Source organism: Saccopteryx leptura, chromosome 1 (assembly GCF_036850995.1).
Source record: "Saccopteryx leptura isolate mSacLep1 chromosome 1, mSacLep1_pri_phased_curated, whole genome shotgun sequence".
NCBI classification, from domain to species: Eukaryota; Metazoa; Chordata; class Mammalia; order Chiroptera; family Emballonuridae; genus Saccopteryx; species Saccopteryx leptura.
Window position 1 is genome coordinate 46,263,969 of NC_089503.1, and position 13,194 is coordinate 46,277,162.

Sequence of the window (13,194 nt, forward strand, 5' to 3'; positions counted from 1 at the left end):
GGAAGTTAACACCCCAGCACCTTCAAATTGGTGAGGAGACAGATGTGGGGAGGCATTGGCTCAGTGCAGCGCCAAAAAAGCCATCATTCTGCTTTTCTCATTTGGGGAATGATGGGCAATAACTTTTGAACTTCCCAAAGAATTAGAAAAACTGAAAGTAATCTTAATCTATATTTTTTGGTAAAACAGCTAAGTTCACTTATATTTGTTCTTTATTTGTGATAACCCTTTAACTTCTCTTAGGTTTTCAAATGCCTTGCCCTCTTTGCACTGGTAGCATTCTCACACCCAGAATCTGCCTCCACTCCAGAGCAGCAATTAATTAAGAATTGACATGAACTCAATGTCCCAGTGAACTCAGCAGTTAATCCCAAATCAGACCAAAGCAAACCAAGCAGGGAAAGCATTTGGTGGAAGAAGCCTCTGACTGTGAAAAAGAAAGCATATTTCTTTTTCTGATCATTTTTTACTTTTCAATTACATTTGACATACAATATTAATGTTAATAGTTTTAGGTGTATAACCCAGTGATTAGAAATTATATAACTTACTAAGTGATTATTCTGTTAAGTCTTGTACCCATCTGTTACCAAACACAGTTATAAGAATATTATTGACTATATTCTCTGTATCTATGAGTCTGTTTCTATTGTTTGTTCATTTATTTTGTTTCTTAGATTGAATTATTAATAGATATGTATTTATTGCCATTTTATTGTTTATATTATTTTACTCTCTCCTCCTTCTTCTTCTTCTTCTTCTCTTCTTTTTCTTCTTCTCCTCCTCCTCCTCCTCCTCCTTCTTCTTCTCTTCTTTTTCTTCTTCTCCTCCTCCTCCTCCTCCTCCTCCTTCTTCTTCTTCTTCTTTTTCTTCTTCTTCTTCTTCTTCTTCTTCTTCTTCTTCTTCTTCTTCTTCTTCTTCTTCTTCTTCTTCTTCTTCTTCTTCCTCTAGAAGGCCCTTTAACATTTCATGTAATATTGGTTTGGTGGTGATGAACTCCATTAGCTTTTTCTTGTCTGGGAAGCTCTTTATATGACCTTCGATTCTAAACAATAGCGTTGCCGGGTAGAGTAATCTTGGTTGTAGGGCCTTGCTTTTCATAACTTTGAATATTTCTTGCCAATCCTTTCTGGCCTGCAAAATTTCTGTTGAGAAGTCAGCTGACAGTCTTATGGGAGCTCTTTTATAGGTAGCTAACTGCTTTTCTCTTTCTGCTTTTAAGATTCTGTCTTTGTCTTTAACATTTTGCATTTTAATTATGATGTGTCTTGGTATGGGCCTCTTTGGGTTCATCTTGTTGGAAACTGTGTTTCCTGGCCTTGTGTATCTATTTCTTTCATCAGGTTAGGCAAGTTTTTCATCATTATTTTTTCAAATAGCTTTCATTTTCTTGTTCTCTCTCTTTTTTCCTTCTGGCACCGCTATAATGCAAATGCTGGTATGTTTGAAGTTGTCCCAGAGGCTCCTTACGCCATCCTCATTTTGGGAGATCCGTTTTCATTTTTGGTGTTCTGATTAGGTGTTTTTGCTTCCTTATGTTCCAAATCACTGTCTTGATTCTCACCTTCGTCTATCTACTCTACTTTGGTTTCCTGTAAATTATTCTTCATTTCATTTCGTGTAACCTTCATTTCTGACTGGTTCATTTTTATGGTTTCTATGTCCTCACTAAATTCCTTGAGCATCCTTATTACACTGTTTTGGACTCCATATCTAATAGTTTGCTTGACTGTACTTAGTTTAGTTATGTTTCTGGAGATTTCTTCTGTTCTTACATTTGGAAAAGATATCTTTGTCTCTGCATTTTGCTGCTTTCTTATGTTTTTATGTATTAGGTAGAGCTGCTACATCCCCCAGACTTGGGAGAGTGGCCTTGTGTAATAGGTATCCTGTAGGTCCAGTGGCACAGCCTCCCCAATAACCCAAGCTGGATGTTCCAGGTGTGCCCCTGTGTGGGCTGTGTGCACTGTCCTGTTTTGTTGAGCCTTGATTGCTGTTGGTATCACTGGGAGGTATTGACACGCAGGCTAACTGGCTGCAAGGACCAGCTATGACTACAGCAGAGAAGCTGCTTGCTGTGCAAGACTCAACCCTAAGGAGCAAGACTTGCTTCAGTGGGGCCTTGGTGCTCATTGGATCTACCTTGCTGGGGCCACCTAGGTATAAGCAAGAGAGAAATGTGCAGGTGGCTGCTACTTATGCTGAGCTTGGAGGTGCCCAGGAGAGGCCAAATGTTAATCCAAGGCCAGCTGCCACTAGTGTCAGGCCTGGGGACACTTAGTAACAGGTACAGGGAATACAGAGGCCAGATGCTGCTTGTTTGAGAGATTTTGGGAAATTCTGAAGCATAGGGATAGAAAGGCTATTTGTGTGGAAAAGCCACTAAAAACAGTTTGGGTGGACCTGAAAGTTGGGTGGGTGGGGTCTCAGGGAATCACCAGGGTGGGGAAAATAATGTGAGCCAGGTGAATGGAGACTCAGATATGGTGCCTGCCTGCCAGCTCTGTGGCATGGAGAGATGTCTCAGAAAAGGAACAATGGCCTCTGTCGGCACTTCTGCCTGGCAGAAAGCTGCCTCCTCCCCAATTCTTGCCCTGATGCCTGACAATCCAGTTCCTCCCCATATGTCCTCGGTTCTTTTCAGGCTGTTGACCCAGTGCTGGAGCTCAGAGGGAATGAGTCTGAGTAAGTTTATGTTGGGATTCCAGCAGCCCTCCATCTCACTCACCCACAATCTTGGCTGGTTTTTACAGCCAGAAGTTATGAGGACTTTTCTTCCTGGCATTGGAACCCTGAGCTGGGTGGCCTGGTGTGGGGCTGGGACCCCTCACTCCTCAAGGGTACCTTCACAGCTGAGATATCTCTCCTGATTTTAAACTACCACATGTGGATGTGGGTCTAGCCCATCCATGTCTCTGCTTCTCCTACCAGTCTCAACGTGACTTCTTCTTTAAGTCCCTAGTTGTAGGACTTCCATTCAGCTCAATTTCAGGTGCTTCTCAATGATGGTTGTTCACTGGTAGTTTAGTTGTAATTTTGAAGTGGTTGTGGGAGGATTCTAGTATCATGTTTACCTACACTGCCTTCTTGACTAGAAGAAGAAAGCATATTTCTTAACAAACGTCACAGAATAATGACCCACGGCATGGGGCACTTGTGCAAAGTGTGTGTTTGAAGACTTTGTAGGAAATACTGACCCCACTTTAATGCCAGCTGTAGGAACTGGAGCCCAGCAATATTTCCTCCTGGAACAATGACTTACTTTCTTTGGAGTCTAGGAAACAATTAAGCAAGAGCAGCAGAAGATGCTGCCCTAGGGGTCTCAAGATGGGAAAAATAGGGTTGAAAAAAGTCCTATGTGGCATCTGTGTCAAAGGGGACCCTACCCCAATAGGCATAGACTGTTTGAGACACTCTCTCTAAGAGAGCATATGTTTCTTATTGCCCTTCCTGGACACCAGAACTCTGACTCTAAAGAGAGGTTGGGTTGCTCTCCTTAATGATATGTCTGTCAGTCATTGATTCAACAAATAGTTACTGAACATCTTCTCTGTGCCAGGTGCTAAGAGAATCACAGCCCAGCTAACTTGTTCACTAAGTGCACGGCCCTGTGCCCATGCCTTACCTTATCCAACGAATCCTCGGGACAATGCTGATTGATTTCCATTGTCCCCATTTTACAGATGAGGTCCCTAAAGCCTGATGAATCTATATAATTTGTTTAAGGTCACAGTGATAATGACACAGAGAGAATTTAGCCTAGGTACCTGCCTGGAAAGCCTGTGTCTTTAACCACTGTGCTAGCATCAGGGAAACCACTGGGGATTATTAAGGATACAGCTGAATAAAGCATGATCATTCACCATTTCCCCTGCCCCCTGCCAAGGAGCTTAGGGGCCAATCAGGAAGAGTCAAGGCAACAATACTTCAATACTGTCTAGTTGTTCAAGATACAAGGGTGACACCAAAAAAAAAAACCAACAAAAGGAATAAAAAGCAATCAATTGGACTTAATCCAAATATAAGACTTCTCTGCTTTGAAGGACAGTATCAAGAAAAGTAGGAGTGACGTCAGAGAAGTGGCTCTGTAAGGAGAGATACCGATAAATCTCCCCAAAAATTCAACAAGATATTCAACCAGAGACAGAAAAATCTATCCATGGAGCCTCCAGCAGTTCCACACTAAACACAAAGTACTATCAACAAAACCACCCTCAGATGCCACTAAGGAAAAGGAAATCGAATATCATGGATACAAAAGACAGAGAGGTAGCACAGATAGATGAGGAAAAATCTATGGAGAAAAAATTTAATATATTGGAAATCTTGGAGCTAAATGACAGAGAATTTAAAATAAAAATCCTAAACATACTCAGAGATATACAAGAAAACACAGAAAGGCAATTTAAGGACCTCAGAAAACAACTCAATGAACACAAAGAATATATCACCAAGGAAATTGAAACTATAAAAACAAATCAAACAGAGATGAAAAACTCAATTCATGAGCTGAAAAACTAGGTAACAAGCTTAGCTAATAGAACAGGCCAGATAGAAGGTAGGATTAGTGAGATGGAAGACAAGCAACTTGAGGCACAACAGAGAGAAGAAGAAAGAGACTCAAAAATTTTAAAAAATGAGAAAGCCCTACAGGAATTGTCTGACTCCATCAAAAAGAATAACATAAGAATAATAGGTATATCAGAGGGAGAAGAGAGAGAAAATGGAATGGAGAACATATCCAAACAAATAATAGATGAGAACTTCCCAAGCCTGTGGAAAGAACTAAAGCCTCAAATTCAAGAAGCAAACAGAACTCCGAGTTCTCTTAACCCCAACAAACCTACTCCAAGGCACATCATAATGAAATTGGCACAAACCAATGACAAAGAAAAAATTCTCAAGGCAGCCAGGGAAAAGAAGAATACAACATATAAAGGAAGGCCCATTAGATTATCATCCGATTTCTCAACAGAAACTCTACAAGCTAGAAGAGAGTGGACCCTAATATTTAAAGTCCTGAAAGAGAGGAACTTTCAGCCAAGAATACTATACCCATCAAAGCTATCCTTCAAATACAAAGGAGAAATAAAAACATTCACAGATACAGAAAAGATGAGGGAATTTATCAGCAGAAAACCCCCACTCCAGGAATTACTAAAGGGGGTTTTCCAACCAGATACAAAGAACAAAACAAAACAAAACCACAAGTAAAAGCTCCACCAAGAAAACAATAAAACCAAATTTAAACTGTGACAACAAAAACAAAAAAAGGTGGGGAGAGGATGAAAATTAACAGTAGCAAAGGACAATGGAGTACAGAAGTACTCACAAGATAGTGCATTACAATGAACAGGGTAGGAACCCTTTTCATTACTTAATGATAACCACCCTTGAAAAAAACCACCACAAAAGCACATGATTTAAAAAAGATAGCAACAGAGGAAAAAAGTATGGAATACAACCAAACAAAAACAAAGGATAGAAAAACAAAAGAGAAGAATCAAACAAGACATAAAACTAACAGAAAGCAATGTATAAAATGGCAATAAGGAACCCACAAGTGTCAATAATTACACTAAATGTAAATGGATAAAACTCACCAATAAAAAGGCACAGAGTAGCAGAATGGATTAAAAAAGAAAATCCAACTGTATGCTGCCTACAAGAAACTCATCTAAGCAACAAGGATAAAAACAAATTCAAAGTGAAAGGCTGAAAAACAATACTCCAAGCAAATAACATCCAAAAAAAAAGCAATACTCATATCTGATAATACTGACTAGAAGACAGCAAAAGTATTCAGAGACAAAAATGGTCATTTCATAATGATTAAGGGGATGCTGAATCAAAAAGACATAACAATTCTTAATATATATGCACCAAACCAAGGAGCACCAAAATATATAAGACAGCTACTTATTGACCTTAAAACAAAAACTGACAAAAATACAGTCATACTTGGAGACCTCAATACACTGCTGACAGCTCTAGATTGGTCATCCAAACAGAGAATCAATAAAGATATATTGGCCTAAACAAAACACTAGAGCACCTGGATATGATAGACATCTATAGGACATTTCATCCCAAAGTGACAGAGTATACATTTTTCTCCACTGTACATGGATCATTCTCAAGAATTGACCATATGTTGGGCCACAAAAATAACATCAGCAATTTCAGAAAAATCGAAGTTGTACCAAGCATATTTTCTGATCATAAAGCCTTGAAACTAGAATTCAACTGCAAAAAAGAGGGAAAAAAACCCACAAAAATGTGGAAACTGAACAACATACTTTTAAAAAATGAATGGGTCAAAGAAGAAATAAGTGCAGAGATCAAAAGATATATACAGACAAATGAAAATGACAATACAACATATCAGAATCTATGGGATGCAGCAAAAGCAGTGATAAGAGGGAAGTTCATATCACTTCAGGCATATATGAACAAACAAGAGAGAGCCCAAGTGAACCACTTAACTTCACACCTTAAGGAACTAGAAAAAGAACAAAGACAACCCAAAACCAGCCGAAGAAAGGAGATAATAAAAATCAGAGCAGAAATAAATGAAATAGAGAACAGAAAAACTATAGAAAAAAATTAATAGAACAAGGAGCTGGTTCTTTGAAAAGATCAACAAAATTGACAAACCCTTGGCAAGACTTACCAAGGAAAAAAGAGAAAGAACTCATATAAACAAAATTCAAAATGAAAGAGGAGAAATAACCACGGACACCGTAGATATACAAAGAATTATTGTAGAATACTATGAAAAACTTTATGCCACTAAATTCAACAACCTAGAAGAAATGGATAAATTCCTAGAACAATAAAACCTTCCTAGACTGAGCCAAGAAGAAGCAGAAAGACTAAACAGACCAATTAGTAGGAAAGAAATAGAAAAAACCATTAAAAATCTCCCCCAAAATAAAAGTCCAGGCCCAGACGGTTATGCTAGTGAATTCTATCAAAAATTCAAAGAAGACTTGGTTCCTATTCTACTCAAAGTCTTCCAAAAAATTGAAGAAGAAGCAATACTTCCAAACATTTTATGAGGCCAACATAACCCTCATACCGAAAACCGGGCAAGGACAGCACAAAAAAAGAAAATTACAGACCAATATCTCTAATGAATACAGATGCTAAGAAAAGTAAAAGGACAATTCATAGAATGGGAGAAAAAATTGCAAATCATGTATCTGAAACTCCAATCTAGAATATATATATTCTGTACAGGCCAATGATTAAAATTATGTATCAATGATAAAAAGACAATGCAAGCAAAGTAGCTGACTCGGCATTTCTCTGAAAAAGACACACAAATGGCAAAATAAATACATGGTATGATGCTCACCATCATTAGCCATCAAGGAAGTATAAACAGCCTAACCAGCACAGTGGATAGAGCATCAGACTAGGATGTGGAGGACCCAGGTTCAAGACCCTGAGGTTGCCAGCTTGAGAGCAGGCTCATCTGGTTTGAGCAAGGCTCACCAGCTTGAGCCCAAGGTCGCTGGCTTGAGCAAGGGGTCACTCGGTCTGCTGTAGCCCCCCAGTCAAGGCACATATGAGAAAGCAATCAATGAACAACTAAGGTGTCACAACGAAAAACTGATGATTGATGCTTCTCATCTCTCTTTGTTCCTGTCTGTCTGTCCCTATCTATCCCTCTCTCTGACTCTCTTTGTCTCTGTAAAAAAAATTTTTAAAAAAAGTTGCCATATGACCCAGTTTGGGATATAGAAAAAATTTGAACATAAGTGTTCATAGCATATGAACATTCATTTTTATATATTAATCTTCATATAGCCAAAAAGTGGAAACAATCTAAATATCCACCAACTATTGGATAAATAAAATGTATTTTACCCATAAATTGAAATATTATTTGGCAATAAAAAGAAATATAGTACTGATACACACTATGCCTTGAATGAAATTTGAAAACATTATGCTAAGTAAAAGAAATCAGTCACACATATTGTATAATTCCATTTATATGAGATGAACAAAAAAGGCAAATCCACAGAAACAGAAAGCAGATTAGTGGTTGCTAGAGTGGGAGACTGTTGGGAGGATTGGAGAGAGTACAGTCTCTTTTGAAGGTAATGAAAATGTTCTAAAATTAATTGTGACAATAATTGCACAACTCTGTGAATATGTGAAAACTCATTAAGTTATACACTTTAAATAGGTGCATGGTCTGGTTTGTGAATTATTTCTCAACCCAGCTGTCACTTTAAAAAAGATATGCTGATGACAAGTAGAAGAGGGCAATTGAGAGAAGATTGACATCCGCTGAGAATGCCTTCATTCAGCAAAATGCACTAAGGGGTGCCAGGTGCCATGCTGGGTGACTCAGAAATGAGTCAGCGCCACTCTGCCTTCTGGTTGGTCACAATCTCAGCAGAGTGCAAGGGGGAGATTGGCACACTTTGAGAAGATCCATACTGGGAGACAGGGAGTGCATGAGGCTGTAGGTGCTCCTGGGAGGGGCATGCCTCACCCTGGGAATTTGGAGTAAGGAATGTGAAGTCCCCTTCTGGGAGTGAACCTGGAGATAGATATACTATGTAGGAAAGCAGAGAGATGCAAAGTCACCAGGAGCAGAATGAGTTCATGACCCTTCATGTCCAATGACAGCTGGAGCTCATTTCAAAAAACAGTACTGCCTTATCCACAGTAGTGGTTCTCTAAGGGGATGGATTCTCTAAGGGGACATCTGGCAATGTCTGGAAACATTTTTGATTGTCACAACTCAGGGTAGGGGTGGGCAGAGTTTTACTGCCAGGACACAGGGCACCGGACAGCCTCTCCACAAAAAGGAACTATCTGGTCCAAAATGTCAATAGTGTCTGAGCTACAGAAACCCTGATCTAAGGCAAGTAAGCACTGATCAGCAAAGGAATGGTCAGCTTAGAAAAGCTTAGAAAGAAGGAGAATTGCAGAAGCCAACTTCAGTATAGACCATTTATTATGGGCTGATGGTGTCCCCTCAAAAAAGATATATTGAAATCCTGACCCCAGATACCTCATAATATAATCTAATTTAGAAATAGAGTCATTGCCAATATAGTTAGTTAGGATGAGGTCACACTCAAGTAGGGTGGGCCCCTGATTCAACATGCCTGTACCCTTATAAAAAGAATGTCATGTGAAGAGACATGCCTCAAGGAGAGTGTCATGTAAAGATAATGGTAGATACTGGGATGATGCATTGACAAGCCAGGGAGTGCCGAAGATTGGCAGCAAACCACCAGCAGCAGCTAGACGAGAGCCATGGAATAAGATTCTTTCTCATATCCTCAGAAGGAGCCAACCCCACGGACACCTTGATCTCATACTTCTAGCCTCCAAAACTACAAGATAATAAATTTCTGTTGTGTAAGCCAGTGGTTTTCAACCTGGGGACTGGTGAAAATAGGAAAATTATTTCAGGGACCACTAAGGCAGAAGTCACCCTAAACATAAGCAAATCTGACTAAGATCATTTGGGTCTATAACCTTGATATAACATCAGGGTGGTTAACTCTTTCTCAGACTGGCACAATATTTCTGGCAGACTGGTTCCCAGACTGGCAGATGAAAAACACTGGTCTAAGCCACCCAGTATGTGGTACTTTTTAAGGCAGTCCTGACAAATTGATACACCATCTGAGCACTGTTTATGGGCCCCCATGAGCATCATTTAGTCCCTATACTTCCCTAGTTCTGTTTTCAGACTTACCAAGTTATAGATAATTATGATAATCGCTCCCTCCCCATCCCAGGGAAAGGCTGGCTGATTGATCAACACAGCTATGCCAGGCCTGATGCCTCTCAGGGCCTGAGTTCTCCCGCACACTGACAAAACGGAGTCTCTGTCTCAGAGCAGAGCGCCAGACTCAGCCAGCCTCACCCGAGGCAGGTGGTTTCTAGAGTACACAGACTGTGCACAGCAAGGAATAAACAAGACCTTCCATTGGAATGAAGGAAGGAAATACTAGACATTATTTAGACTACTTGTAATTACAAATAAATTAAAGTTTAATACTGTTTCATGAATGAATTGACAAGAAAATCTATAAATAATTTATGAATATCATGGGTTCTTGTTCTGAAACAATTTCAGTGACGGCAGTTGTCGGTCAGTGCCTTAGAAATGGCCTTAGATCAATCCACTGCCAGTTCTCTACACCGCTCTTGCTTGAATCTGATTCATAAAAGACCTTGTGAGTCAGGCTGAGGAGTCTGGTCTGTGGAGGCTCTCAGAAGGTTTTAAGTACAAAAGAGATTGTAGTAATTCTGGGGGGAAATTAATAGCACAGTAATTAGTGTGGATTCTGGAACCAGCTGAATAATTTACTAGTTGTAATATTTGCTACGTGTTTAACCTTGGGCAAGTTATTTAGCCTCTTTAAGTCTCTTATCTGTAGAACTTTCCTTATCTGTAGAACAAGGCTAATAAGAGTAACCACCTCTTGATGTTGTAGTAAGGATTGAAAGAGACACCACATTCAGAGCACCGTGCCTGGGGCCCCGGACAGATGGCAAGCCATCAGTCAGTGTTTGTTATGATTCTCTGTTAGAACACCCCTCTGTTGGACCCCCCCCCCCCAATGTAAGATTCAGACCTGATGCCATCACATTTTAGAACCAGCTCTTCAAATACAGGTGGAAGCTGCCTCAGATGCAGTATTTGAAGATACAGAAATTCTTTAGCTCTCAAACTTCCTGGTTTACTCAGTCCTGGGCATAATGGCTTTGAAGGCCTCTCATAGCCTGCAAAGTCATGTCAAGAAAGCATAAGCCATTATATGTGGCCTTTGTGTACAAGATTTAAGTCCATGTCTACCAAACCCATGCTCCAAGCTGTCTTTTTTCTACTATATTAATCTCTAAGACTACTTCCTCTTTAAATCCTGTAATTTTTTTTCTTTTACTTCAAAATATTATTACTTCCCATTTTAACCTCACAGCCTTAGGACTGTACCTACCCATACTGCTAATCAGCATTAACTGGATTTTGAAATCCAAATGAAAAAATGAAAGATGGTGTTATTATGTTCTTAACCACTCGGCTTCTAACTGGTTTTAAAATTTGCATTTCTTTCCCCTCTCGGACAATCCAACAAGTCCTTTTCCCAGTTTAAGAAGGAAGTATTTGCAGGTGTTAAATTTGTTCTTGTAGTTCTGCCAAATTACATCCAAGAGCGCCATCTCCTGGCAAAGTTGAAAATGAAAAGAAAAGGAAAGAAGTAGCAGGTGCCTAAATGAGCTTGTGCCTTTAATCAGGGGCTTAACTACTTAACCATGAAAATGAGCTTCCCAGGGCTAATGAGAGTTCCCCTATTTGCAGGAACCCGGTGTTTATTTTTGTAGCACAATTTTCCAGATGCCTGCATCCTGCGTCCTTTACAGTGTGTAGCATCTGCTTATGCTGCATTGTTGGAGTTTATGGTTTTGCTTAAAGATTCCTTCTGGGATCTGAGGGTCATGGCATGAGCTAGCTAGGTCTCTCAGGTTTGAAAACTGTATTTATGGATCCAGGATACCTTCTGGGTTCAGCCTATTAGAACCAGAAATCAGGTACCAGTCTCTTTATATTTCAGTAATAAACATACCCCCCCCCCCCCAACAATCATAAGAAAACAGGTTGAGCCTTGGCCAGATGGCTCGGTTGTTTAGAGCATTGTCCCAAAACACAGAGGTAGCCAGTTTGATAGCTGGTCAGGGCACATACAGGAACTGATCAATGTTCTTCTCTCTTTCTCATTTTCCCTTCCTCTCTGTAAAATCAATAAAATAAACATTTTAAAAAATCCTGGCTGGTTGGCTCAGAGATAGAATGTCATTCTGGTATGTGGAAGTCCCAGGTTCGATTCCCAGTCAGGGCACACAGGAGAAGCACACATCTGCTTCTCCACCTCTCCTCCTCTCACTTCTCCCTCTCTCTCTCTCCTACCCCTCTCTTGCAGCCATGGCTCAATTAGAGCAAGTTGGCCCTGGGCACTGAGGATGGCTCCATGACCTTCACCTCAGGTGCTCTAGAATGGCTCCAGTTGCAATGGAGCAAAGGCCCCAGACAGGCAGAGCATTGCCCCCTAGTGGGCTTGTAGTGTGGATCCCAGTCAGGGCACATGCAGGAGTCTGTCTTTCTGCCTCCCGTCCTCTCACAAAATATAAAAAGAAAGACAGATTGAACTTTGATGACATGTTATAAAATGAGAATAGAAGCAACGTGCTCTAGAGTCAGCACATCAGTGGCTATCAGTTTCCTCTTTTTCTTAAAAGTGTCAGTATTTTTGCAATAATGAGATATACTGCTCACAAAAATTAGGGGATCAGGGAACATGCAGATACTCCAGTACTTTCAGCCTTTTGTATTGTGCATTTTCACCAATGAAATAAAAGTTGGGTTTTGCATCTCATTTGCATAATTGAACAACTTTCTTCGACTTGTCATTTGCTTTTCTGATGTTCTAGTTTAATTTTAAAAAATCAAATGCTTTTTTTTATCACTTCACATTCATTTTGAAATATCCTTTAATTTTTGTGAAGAGTATATATGTGTTCCTGGGGGGCTGGGGTAAAACACACTTTCTGCAAAATGGCAAACTAAAAATAATAAGACTTGTGGGGAAAATGAAATTTAGACAGACAATTCAAAGCACTCCAACTTCGTAACCAGAGTACTAACAAAAGAAATAACAATGCCAGCAGTTTCAAAAGACAGTTCAGCTCTTAATTAAAAAAAAAAAAACTGCAGAAAACAAAAGCTTTTCCAGGAAAGAAGGAAGGAAGGAAGGAAGGAAGGAAGGAAGGAAGGAAGGAAGGAAGGAAGGGAGGGAGGGAGGGAGGGAGGGAGGGAGGGAGGGAGGGAGGGAGGGAGGGAGGAAGAGAAGGTAATTTGACGGAAGGCAACATAAAAGAAGCTGCAGTCTTGACTCATAGAGATGAGGAAACAAGGTGCAGGTTTGAGAGCCCCAAACAGAAAGCACTCCTAAGATGGAGTTTATGGCTCAGCTAAGGTGACAGGGAGATGGAGGCAAGTGAGCACTGGGACCCCTCTGCCTGCCGCCTCAGCATGCCCTCCTCAGCGGGTTCCTGCACTCTGCCTTCAGCATCTGACAGACTGGGAGCATCCCAGATGAACCAATGCAACTCCACATCGTTCCACCACTGATCAACCACATTTGCTCTAATTGA